Here is a 12,625-nt window from a genome sequence, read left to right as displayed (position 1 = left end):
GAACAGTAGTAGGATGGGTTAGCAAAGACAGGCTAGTAGCTCCATTCATACTTCTCTAAAGAAAGCATATTTAAAGGGTGTTTCTCTGAGGGATTAGAAAGGCAAAGGGAAAGGCAGGAAGAAATGCAGCTGCTTGCCAGTAGCACTAGTGAATAGAAGTAGGAACCCCGTTGAGCTGCACTGATGTGCAACTTCAGTGCTGAACTTGGGCTCTGTCTTAGCTTCTTGTGACTTTTATTAACATTTGTGTAAAAATACTATGTCCACTGTCAGGTAAATAGAATTCTGCAGTGATATAAAGAGGTGTGAAAATGTTTATCTTCTTTTTCCTTTTAAGTACCTGTATAGCTTGGATTGGCTTATAATAGTTTTAGGGCATGCCCAGGGCTGCTGTCCCTCACAGTCGTCTTGGCTTGGGTCTGGGTTCTGCTACCCTTTCAAACTGCAGCCTAAGTACATAATATATAAAATTATACAAATATGTAGAAGTATTTTATAAATATAAAAATGGGTGAAAATCACTTTGGCCTGTGTCCGTGCCTGTTCTTATAAAGCACTGGCGTCTGGAATCAGAACAGAGGAGGATACTGGATAACTGGGGTGTGATGAAAGCGGGGCTGGGAAGTCCTCCGAATGGGATGTGCTGGATCTGGCTGTGTTCCTGCACCCACTTGGAGGTGACATCCCTCCAAAATGACCCTGAGGCCGTAGTCAATGCTGAGGTGAGGGGAGAGGCTGATCTGTGTGCGGTGCCCATGACAGATGCGCAGCTGGGGTGGGGCTGCTCCCACGTGTACATCAATGTAGGCAAATCTATTCCACATTAAGCTTTCTAAGTTGGTTTAACATACACATTAAAATGCTAACTGACCTGCAACTGGAGAAAAATTGTTTGTGACATTAAACATCTTAACATGAAGTAATTTTAGTTAAGCTGCAGCAGATTTTAAGCTTAAGTGAGTCCCTAGATGGTAAAGGTAAAAATGCACACCCTGAAAAGGTCAGGCATCTGCTGAAACCTCCTTGCGGTCCCAGTTCTGACAAAAACAAGACATAGGCAAAGGCAACTCCAGAGCAAGCCTGAGGAATAAGAAAGGAGGTGTGCTAATCGAAGAGAGGTAACATTTAAATTTGTAATAGTGCTGTAAGGTAGCAGGAAGCAGAAGGAGCGAATGAACATCTACTGTCTCCTGTATTTGGTAATATTTTTAAACAGTTTCTAACTTCTGTTCTACTTTCAGGATGCCTCCTGCAAATCACTGTCACTCCCTGACTGTTTTTAGCTTTAAGTGGCCTTTATAGAACTGCAAATCGAAAGTTAGCATGGTTTAATCCAGTATAACAGTTGAACAATACTACACTGATCAGGGATATGGAGTCAAGATAATTTTGGTTAGAATATCGTTTCAAACAGTGGACAAATACAAGTGTTTCTCTTGAGTCTAAGGGTATTTTTGATACTGCTTTTTAGATGTTGGTTTATTTTGATTGAAACTCAAAATGCATTCTTCTCAGAATTTTTAACCTTGTTCTTTTAATTTTTTTAAGGGTATCCTGTCAGGTTTTAAATACAGTCTTTGCATGTTGCCAGTGAATTGCTTTGATCTGCAGATGAGAACTGATGAGCGTGGTTTCCTCATTGCTGAACTTTGCCAAGAGTTTTGAGCGTGTCTGCAACCGAGCCAGTCAGAATCCTGAAAATGGGAAAATAAAATTCCTGACAAGACTTTCCAAAGCAATCTTTTCCCATCGTCTACAAAGCAAAAAAGCCCAGAACAAGACATCTATGTTGAGTAGCATAAAACTGAACGAAGAAAAAAGGAACACAATTTGATTAACATGTTCTTTGGTCTATTTATGCAGTAGTAGCTGTGAAAAAAAATATATTCCTCTTTCTCTGTACCACGTCTTCATGCATCAAGGGAGCTGGCAAGGGAGGAGCTTTCAGCACAGAGATGTAGATGAGGGCTACACAAACTGCAGTGGTCTTAAGGAATTTGTCCTGAAAAGGGCAGTATGCAGTGATGGTGTAGGACCATAAGATAGTCCAGGCTGGATTGGAGGACATCTCCAGCCCACGTCTCTGCCCCAGACAGGGTTGGTTCCAGTGTCAGACTCGGCTGCCTGAGGGCTTTACCTCATGGGCTCTTGAAACCCCCAAGGATGGGGATAGCACAGCCTCCCTGGAGAACAGGTCCCTCTGCTACTCTGCTCCCCTGGGGAAGATGTTTTCCTGAAAATTCAGTGCTTTGGGTGCCTCTCTATGCCTAAACTAAGGAAGTGCATTCCCCCGTGAGGGGAAATGGGCTGTTTCATATCAAATTACATAGTGGTTGGTTGTAATAGGTAGACCCATGTTATTCTCAAATATTCCATAGTTACCTCAGATTTGGATGAGCAATTTTTTTTTTTTCTTTTTTGACTGCTGCTTGAATTCTACAGCACATTTCAGGGAATAAGTAAATAAAACACCATTCATGCCATAGGATCAGCATACTAATTTATGGCCAGATCTGAAGCCTTCTCCCAAGGCAAAATACAATTAAAGCCAGGCAGAACTTGACCTGAGTGAAGACTTCGGCATTTGATCTGTGAATTTTACTTTTCTGCATTTTTATTATTTTTATACGGTAGTAAAAATATTTCTCCTGCTGGTGATTTTACATTGTGCTGGATATTGGATTCCTTGCAGTAAAGGCGTAACCTCTTGAAACGTAATCTTTTATAGGGTGCTATCTAAAGAACTTAATGCTACTTGGGATAACAAGTTTAAAAATATATATTTTTAAAGCACATCCATGACATTTTTGTTAACCTAGTTCTAATGGTGATCTAGCAGTAACAGTAAAGGATGAAAAGCGAAGAACAGGCTGAGATCTAATCTGACCCAACTCATTGATTCACTCCCTGACCTTGGGTAAGCCTTTTGACCTGCCTGGGCCTCAGTCAACTCAGCTGGAAAATTGGGTAAAGAGTGGAGCCTGTTAGAAAACCATCTTCAATTTGAACAAAGATTTCCCGGAGACCCAAAAAAAGTGAGCGTAGTCATTTTGTACAGACATAATTGATTGCGAGCTGCACAAGAATAACATCCTGAGCTGTGGGATGCTGTGGATGACATCTCATTCGTCGTGTGGTGGCTGGGTGGTCTCTGCATCCACCGGAGCTTGTCCACATGTGTCTGGGTTTTTACTTCCACAGCATTAGTCTGGCCATCTCTGTCCTTGGTAGGAATGTGGCCCAAGTATTGAACGAGTTTAAGAAGGTGCTGGGGAGTAATTACTATTCCTGTTCCGTTCAGAGTTACTGAACATGATTGTTATCTCCTACATTTATTACAACATAGACAACACCGTCACATGACAGTGCATCAATAAAACATAAAAATGAAGTCAGGTGTCTACCCAGAATTCACCCAATACTTTCCAGCATGCCTTTGCTCTCCCAACTCAGATTCCATGTGACCAGTCTGTAATGAGCACTACCTGTAATTACCAAGATGAAGATTCAGGCTGTGGAATCCTACCACTAAGCTGTATGTGCATACTCAAAGCAGGAGCTGTTTGCTCCACAGGGTGCGAGAGGTGTGTCTGCCCCCAGGACTGGGAGTTTGGCTTTGTTGAGAACCTCTCGTCATCGGTGGGAGACGTTCCTCCAGACCCGCTGCTGCAGCAGCCCCGAGGTGCAGTCAGGAGATGTTGAAGTCATGCAGAGGCGAGCCAAGGGCATTTTCATGGCATGAGGATAACCACGCAAAATTGGCAGCGGGCGACCGACCGCATGCACAAAGCTCCCTACTCTCATGAATTTGGCACTGTTTGTCCTGGGCAAAGGCCAGCTTCTCTTGCTTGTGCCAGCATGTTTAAACTATCCTGGACTTAGTAATCTATTCTCCATGACCCACGCTGGAAAAATGACCGTTTCCTTTTCCCAATTCCCACATCTGCTATTTGGTTTCCTCTCTTTGCTTTCCTGAGATGTGGGAAGGAGTTCAGGAATGTGGAGCGCTGTTCAAACCTAAGCTGACCTCAGATACTGAGTGGCATTTATCTGAAAACTCTCATAGGTAAATAGTTAAGGGGAAATGGGCATGTTTCTTCGCTTTCACGTGCATATTTCTAGCCTTTTTCTAAAATGCTAGCTAGCTGTATGGCAAGAGTAGGAGAGATGTAGTATTTCCAGTGGAAACTAGTAAATCCTGCTCTGCCAGTTAATTGGCTTTGTCGTTATTCTTCCTTGAAATATTCTAAATTTTAACATTAATATTAGGTGCAAACACCTAAAAAAAGTCACTTATACTAGTCCAAATGAAATTACTATGTGGGAATGACATTTACGCTGGAATAAAATCCTCACTGTGCTTCATATAACATAATATATATATATGTTTTGCATTAAGAAAAATCCCAGGCTCTGCTCACGTTAAAAGTGTGGGCACAGGAAAAGAAAATGAAATTTCACTTGAAAATATTCAATTTTCTGAATGGAGTACTCTGAAAGCGTTGCATTTAGTGTTGCATTTAGAAGACCGAAATAGCAAGGAAATCTGAAAAGCAGTAAGGGCAAATACAGTGTGGAAGCAAAATGCAGTCAAAATTTGCAGAATGACACAAAATATTGCAGTCTTGAGAGGGGCTGGGTGACATGCAACAGGATAACTTAACATTAGCTCCCTTGGAACCAAGAATTCACCTTTTTTTTCTTTTTTTTTTTTTTTTTCCCGAAGAAGAGGGCTCGATAGACCTACCTAAATGCATTTCCTGTGATCTTTTTAATCAGATTTTAAAAATGTTTTTGAAAATGATTTTAAACTTTTTTCGGCTTCCCGTGTGCATGAAGATATATATGCACCCTTGAAAAAAGCACAATAAAAGCAATCATATCTTAGGGGAGATAAACTCGTTAAGAAAGATTAAAGGGAGATATAACCAACAGTTACTATGGCTCACATCCACAGAGGTGCTTATATGCCTTTTTTTTTAGCCGCTCACTGGAAGTTTGGTGTCAAAATAGAAACTAGAAGCTAAAAATGGGATCTGGGTCTACTGCTCTATATTCCTCTGGGCTTATGAGACTAAATAGAAGTATAGGAATTATCCACAAATATTTGATGGGTTTTATATCAAGAGCCTAAAATAGATGCGTACGTATGGAATTTAAGGGAAAAGGAATTTTAGAGGAGGTGATTAAACTCACTCTGATGCTGCTTTTTAGATTAATGGCCAAGAATGAGGAGCCAGAATTTTTCTGGCTTTTGATACTCGTGTTCCTCCTAGTAATGAGAATTTGATGCTAGGAATTAGCTGAAGAGAAATAAGTGTGGGCAAAGGCATGCTGCATACTTAGGAACGCTCTGGCCAGTGATGGGTGAAACCTCCTGCCCTGTTTTCTCCTCTGAGGTGACGCATCAGCTCGTGCATCATCAGAAGTCCTCAAACAATTTATGGAAACTTCTGGTTACTCATGTGTAATCTGCTACTATCACTCGTATGTTCCTTCTGCTTTTACTTCTGGCTAGATTTCCTCTTGAGATTGAGTATCTTTGTTTAAGGTTATTTTGCCCTAGATATATGAGTTTGCATTTTTCCAAGTTAAATGTCATTTGTTCAGTAAGAGACTGCACATTCTGCTTTGAAATACCCTCTGATCGCTGAGGCCATCAACTCTGGCTATCGTAGAAACAGAAGTCAGAGATGAAATGCACTATTAGGTCATCCAGCCCATCTCCGTGCCAATGCTCCATGAATGGAGCTGGCTCTAGCCGTGATGACAGCTGTTGTCCAAAGGGAGCCGTGGTGGTATCTTTGGGCAGCTCTCCTTGCATCCAGGCTCAGTGTTTGCTCTCACAGGCAGATAAGGTTTTCTTTCATGTCCATGTGCCGTCAGAAAAGGAAAACCCAACGCACTGGTGGAATGACTACACCATTGTTACTGGACAACCCTGCACAGTTTCAAAAGATACTGCAGGTCTGTATGTCAAAGAGCTGCAGTGGCAACAACAGAGTCGTGGCTCACGCCCTCAGTGGAGAGTCCTTAGCCTGTCTGTTTGCAGCGAAGCACCACATGAATACCAAAGTGTTTGAAATATAGAATATTTTAGGCATAACGCTTATGGAAGCATTTTGTGTAGGGTGAAAGGCAGCAATATAGTTATAATGTGATCAAAAATCCCTGCTTTTCATAGAAAATTAACACAAATAGCCAAACTAAGGGAATAATCCTTTTACCACTGAAGTCGGCAGCAAAGCTCCCTTTGATTTCAATAGGCATGAATTACAGGCAAAGAGAAAAACTAGGTTATTTGTAATTGTAATTGACTTAGTTTGCAGTGACAAAGTTGCTGCATGGAGTGAAGGTGTGCATCCTAATTGTCTTCAATTTCTTGCTGTCGCTAGGCTTAACTGTGACTACTCGGCGGTCTGTAGTATTTTTTTTTCCCCTGCTGGGACACTTTGCTATGCATGTTAACAGGACCACAATGGCAGTAGGAACAGTCCTGGCTGATGTTCAATTAGATTAAAACCAGTGATTTTTTTTTTTTTGATGCTTTTGTTGTTCTTTTTGACGGGATGGTGGGTTTTCATTTCTTTAAAAATATGGCATGAGATTCATCACACTAAGAGCATCCCTTTACAGGAACAAAGAGGATATAGAGGAAGCAGGTAAGTCTTTTAACTACAGCAACAACAAGAAAGCAAAATAGGAGAAAATACATTTAGATTTCTTTACTCTCCTTTCTGTGTCTAGGTGAAACCTTCAGTCTGGCTGTCTTTCAGCTTATCAACTAATTGAGGAGAGAATGTGAGCATAAAAGCACTTTTTGTTAGAGTTAGAGAAGTAATTAATTGATCATATGTTGTCTTTTTAGCAATTATGTGATATTCCCCTGTTAATCTGTTCAAAATTTTTGTGTCTATATAAACAAGCAGCAACTCTGCTGTTTTCAAAAGTAGATAAGTGAGATCCTTCTCTCCTTCTCTGGTCAGCCTTGGGGACCTGTGGCTTGTTTTGACCAAGGCTTTCCAGGAGCCTTTGCCGTTTCAGGGATGCCAAATAACTCTGCAGACGGGAGACTTTTCCTTAATTAAACTCTGTGCAAAATAAAGGGAGATCTTCATCACTCTCTTTGTGTTCATATAAAATCTGTTGCCATGGGAGCTAGCATTGAATAGCAAGGTAGGCGAAGTCAGTAATGTTACATTACGTTTGCCCTGTAGCCACTGGAGGGTCCCTTAAAATAAAGTCGCCTTTTATCTTTGCTTTCTGAATAAACATAAAACTAGATTTTTAGTGCAAAATACTGATTTCAAGGTTATTGATGCCAGACTAAATTAATACAGTCTATGCGATAGCATACAAAATCCCCAGCAAAGCCAGGGATACTCCTGTCTTTTGAAAGCTTGACATTTGTTTTTCATCATGAACTTAAAGGTCACCAGCTACAGATGAATCAGGATACCTGCCTGAGTTTACATTTACATGCATTTTATTTTATTCCCATGTGCGCTTTTTATGAGATCCATCACTGGAATAAAACTGTAGCTCTCTCTTATTATCCAGGTTTGATAATCTAGAAGAGTTATCAACCTGCTGCCTTTAAGAACAGACGAGTTGTCTTCAGCACGTTGCAGTACCGCTGCAATTCAGTGTGGTGTGGTTCAAGAAATGTCTGTTTCCTTTACTGCTTGACCCAAGCATCACCACTAAATATAATGGTAACAAAGTGGCTCTCTGTTCCTAATCTGCAATTCTCCGTGTTTTGTCACCCAGCTCAATGCCTGAAATGATGGCAATGTTACACTGTCAAAGTTATTAAAAATGGTTTGATGCTTGTTTATTTCTTGTTTTATTTCTACAGATGAAGATGCAATTAATCAAAACACTGGTTTCAGAACTTCCAGGGATTCAAAATGCCTTATTCAGACTTACAATGAATGTGTCCCTTGTCTTCTGCATATGAATGTTTTTGTTCAGACTAGCAAGTGACCTGTATTCCTGCACAGATTTTTTGAAACCAAATAACATTTTATATTTTTACCAAAATACCTGTGGAGCTGACAGAGCATGATGCATTCATTTTCCTTGATTTTGTAGTGAGGGAAAAGGCTAGCATGAATAATTCAAAAATAATGCTGAGACTGTTAAGATTTAGTACTGGAGAGGTCATCACAGTTGGGAGAATGAGCTAGGAGACTATTACTATTCCACGATCTTTGAATCTCAAGGTGACATCATTATTATTTCTCTATATCTATAATGTGGTGCTGCAACCAACTTATTGCAGTGTTTCTCATGTAGGGTAGAAAGATCAATTACATACAGACCTCAAAATGTGAACTATAAGCATAGTGTCCAATAAAACTGTCATTAACAGTCACCACAATTTTAACTGTATGCTTCCAGGTCAAGCTGTTTTAGGAATGATAACTGACATTGAAAGGTTGAATAAAGAGCACCCATTCCAAAGGGAACAATTCTTTACCCAAATAAGTTTTCATTAACCAATTTGATAACTCCATTCTTCAGTTTATGAACACATTTGGTATTTCATTTATTCATTTATTGTTGTTTCTGGTATGCATATTCACAGACAACTCTGGGAAAAAATATCCGAAGTATTCCACATGGTCAGTATCAACATTAGTATTGGTGAATGCAGATAAAGCATCCCTGTGCAATTCGATTTAATTTATTCCTGTGTACGATGAGAAGCTGAAAGATATTACCCAAATGGATGTTATATTACGACAGCACTTATTGCATTACTTTAACTTTTCCTCTTCATGTGCCCTTAACTCACCAGCATGCCCCTGGAAGCATGTGTTATCCAAAATAAACAAATTACTTGCGAATATTCAGAAGTAATGCATGCCAGGAAACAGCCGTTAGGACTTCAGAGGCGTCTCTCCATTGGGTGAGCGCTGCCTTGTGTGTTTAATTAAACATCCATTTCCCTTGGAGAATATTCCTCAAGACTGTAAATCTTCCAATAAACACTTTTCCTACTTGTTTTGTTTTCCTTTTTGTAATTTTCGCATGAGTTTTAAACATAAATAAGGCAGCTTTCATAAGGAAATTACAGAGAAAAAAGTATGGGTGAGCCACCTGTTCCAAATATCAGGATGTTTTGATGTAAGGAATGCTCAAATGTTTGTAAAAAATATGCTGCAACTCTTTGAGACAATTATTTCCTTTTCTTTTTTTGAAGGAACAAACTGCTCTCCTCCTCTCTTCATTCTTTCCCAATTTTCTTGCGGGATTTAGGCTTATGGCATTGCGACAGCTCCTTGCTGCTGGGTAGCTGGGATCGAAAGCAGTGCAGGGCAAGAAGCACACGGGGACTGAGTATGCCCAGCCAGGGGTTCCCAGAGACTCTGCCCTTCTCAGACTATGCCTCTCTCTCTCTTTTGTCACCATCTTTTCCCTCCTGGCTACTTTAGCATCCCAAGAGCCATGATCCGCAGCCAGGTAACGTCTTATTACTGCTAAGGCAGTTCCAGCAGCCCATTTTGTGATGCTCATCCCACGATATGGGCACCGATGGCTCTCAGATAGCCAACGACTCTTAGGGTCTTTGGTGATCTTATTTTTCTAAATTCTGATTTGCATTCAGTTGTTTCTCTGAATTAGATATTTTTGTAGTTAGATATAAAGATTAACATGACTAAGTAAGCGTGTATGAGGAGAAAATAGACAGAAATGTGTGAAAAATGAAGATCCTTTGTTATTTTGCTCGCAGAACTTTCACGTGTGCACAGCTGGAGGGAAAGGGCACTGTGGCAGGACCATGGACTCCAGCCCTGCTGAACCAAAAGATTAAGAGGAGATTGGTCAGAGGAATCAAAATTATACAGGCAGGTAGAGATGTGATCCTGCGGCAGGAAAAATAAAACAGCTGTGAAACAATGTCTCTCTAATGACTACAGGAAAATTAAAAAGAGAGTAATGCAGTGGCTTCCTAGGTATAGCTTTTTTTCCTGTTCAGCCAAACATTTATTTTAATTTTTAGCATTTGGAGGAAATCCACATGACTTAAGCTCCAATTCTCCCTCATTATGCAACCTCAACTGCTATAATGTTATTGTCGGCCTATTGCACATAATGATGTTCACCCTCTGCAGCACGCACGGTCCAGAGGCGGCAGTGATTAACCAGCGGGGTCAGCGCTACTTGGCCTAACGTTCTACCCTGATGTTCAGTTTGGCAGTGCCAGAAGATTTGATCATCATCACTAACAGGGTAGTTTTCTTGTTGGATACCTAAGAACTGGAGAAAGAACTGGAGATCAGAGGAAGAAACAGATTGTATGGCAAACATGTTGAGAACCCTGGAGACATGTGCTTACTTGTGTCTTTATCACAGACTTTCTTGTTCTGGGGGCACGACACGATGGCAGCTACCTTTACTGTTTGATTTATGGTCAAGCACTGTGGCAATTGAGCTACAAAATTAGTTGTACAATCCCAATAGCCAGCAGCAATAAAGGCAACGAGGATGGTCTTACAGCTGACCACAGTATGGGGAGTCTGCAGGCCAGGAGCCAATTCAAATTATTTATTTGCTCTAGTATTTCTAAACTTAATATTGCTCTAATTTGTATTATAAGGAGTCTGGGAAAATTTTTGCTGCCAATTATGCCTTTTAGATGACCTGAAGATTTCATTTGGCGCATGCGAGAACAGTCCATAGTACTAAATTTTACTTGGAAAAGCAATCTGGCTGTAGGTGATCTCGCTTGAAGCTTAAAAAGCATAATAATAATTCAAAAACCATGAAATATTGTTGACAAAAATGGTGGGTTTGCAGCTCCAAGTAGAAGGAAATCATCTTTATGCCAAAGAGCTTGGATTTCATAATGTGTTTTGAACAAAACTGCAGTCCTCTTGGAAAAGGAAAATTGGTGATGTCCTAGACCTCAAACCAACCCCAGAAAAACACTAAAGCAAACATTTTAAGTGGATTCTTTATGCATCGCTATCCAAACTAGAAGCTCCATCAATTAATAATGTAGCTTGTAAAAAGTGTTGAAAAACTACAATAATGAGAAAAAATCCTATAGCATATTGTTACTTTTCAAATGAAAGATGTTCTGCTGAGGGATGTACTCAGTGAAGAGATGTTATCCTATTACTCAACTAGGAGAGAAGAAAAAAGGGGCAAAAGAAAGCTAAAGAGAGTTGTTAAACCTGGTTATCATTAAATAAAATGTACAAGGTTTTTCATAACACAGGAATGCAAAGCATAACATTCAAGGAAATGTAAACGTAACTGCAACTATTTCATTTCACGTGAGCTTTATGTTAGCTCTCCTATTAAATTTAATGGGTTGCCTCATGAGAAGCAGCTCATTAATATGAATATGAAGAGTATGTTTCAACCTGCAAACTAAATAACACAAAGATGTGTAATGTTTATTTTCCTTCGGTAGATCTTTGCTTTTTAAAAATATGAACTGATGCAGTAGAGTTAGATGGAGTCTGGGGATGAACACTGAAGAGGGAATCAGGAGGCCGTATTTTTCATTCTGCTCAGTATCGTATGCTTCCAATGTGAACCTGAGCAAATCAATTAACTGCTGTTTACTTTGGTTACTGAATCAGGTTAAATCAACGAACAGTGTAATACTTTACTTATTGTGAAGCTAAATAATTATAATTAATTATACTGGCTGAGATTAACATCATGGACTGCCTTGAGTGATGGGCAGTGCTGGAGTGGTGGTCCAGGGTCTGGGTCCAGGAAGGTCAGCAGCTGCCTTGGCGTGCCAGAGACTACCTCTTAGCTGGGGAGACTGAAATGCTTCACCCAGCTGATGTGGTTGTATAGCTTATGGTTCCGGAGTGTCTGTCCACACACAGGAGAGAAAGGGACATCCTCAGTCCGTTGGTTCCCTTCTAGGTGATGGACACAAGTCATTTTCCCATGGGCAAGGCATTGTGTGGCTTAGGTTTCTGCTTGAGGTATTTCCAGAAAAAAAGAAGCTAAATGAGCAAAAGGCCTTAAAAATGAAATTGAAAAATTAGACAGTAAACAGCCACGAAGGATCATATTTATGTCCCTTAAAGGAACACTAACTTGCCCACATTTATCAAATTAGGGTTCATTTTCCAGGAGACAGAGTTCCTTTCGTGGTTTCACTCTCTGGCCACAAAACTAACACTCACCTGTGAATTGCAGGCATCGTTTGAAGGGGTTGTTCCTCCGGTAACTTGACTTTTGTTTATTTGTCACTTATTTGTCAGTAAGATTTCTTACAATAATTTAAAATTCTTAAGTAGGTGTAGGGATTGTTTAAAAAACTTGTGGTGAAATTTATATCTGAGAGTTTTTGAAGCATGGAAGTTTCACATACAGCAGTGAAAACAAATGTTATAATGGAAAACTGACAGAAATTCAGGCCTTGATCTTGCAGTGGGTAATGATCAATTACAGAGCTATAGTCCTTTAACGCATCACTTAATTCAGTAGCCCGTTCCTTCTCACCCCTGCTTCAAGCCCAGCACGGAGCTGTGCTACCCGGGAGGAGCTCCAGACACAAATGGTGACCCACAAACCCACATCAGCGGCGGTTCCTTGAGAGACGCAGGTTTCCGTGGGAGGGAAGGCTGCTATGCTGGTTTAGCTC

This window comes from Cuculus canorus, chromosome 7 (assembly GCF_017976375.1).
Source record: "Cuculus canorus isolate bCucCan1 chromosome 7, bCucCan1.pri, whole genome shotgun sequence".
In the NCBI taxonomy this organism is placed as follows: domain Eukaryota; kingdom Metazoa; phylum Chordata; class Aves; order Cuculiformes; family Cuculidae; genus Cuculus; species Cuculus canorus.
Note: the sequence above shows the minus strand (reverse complement) of the source record.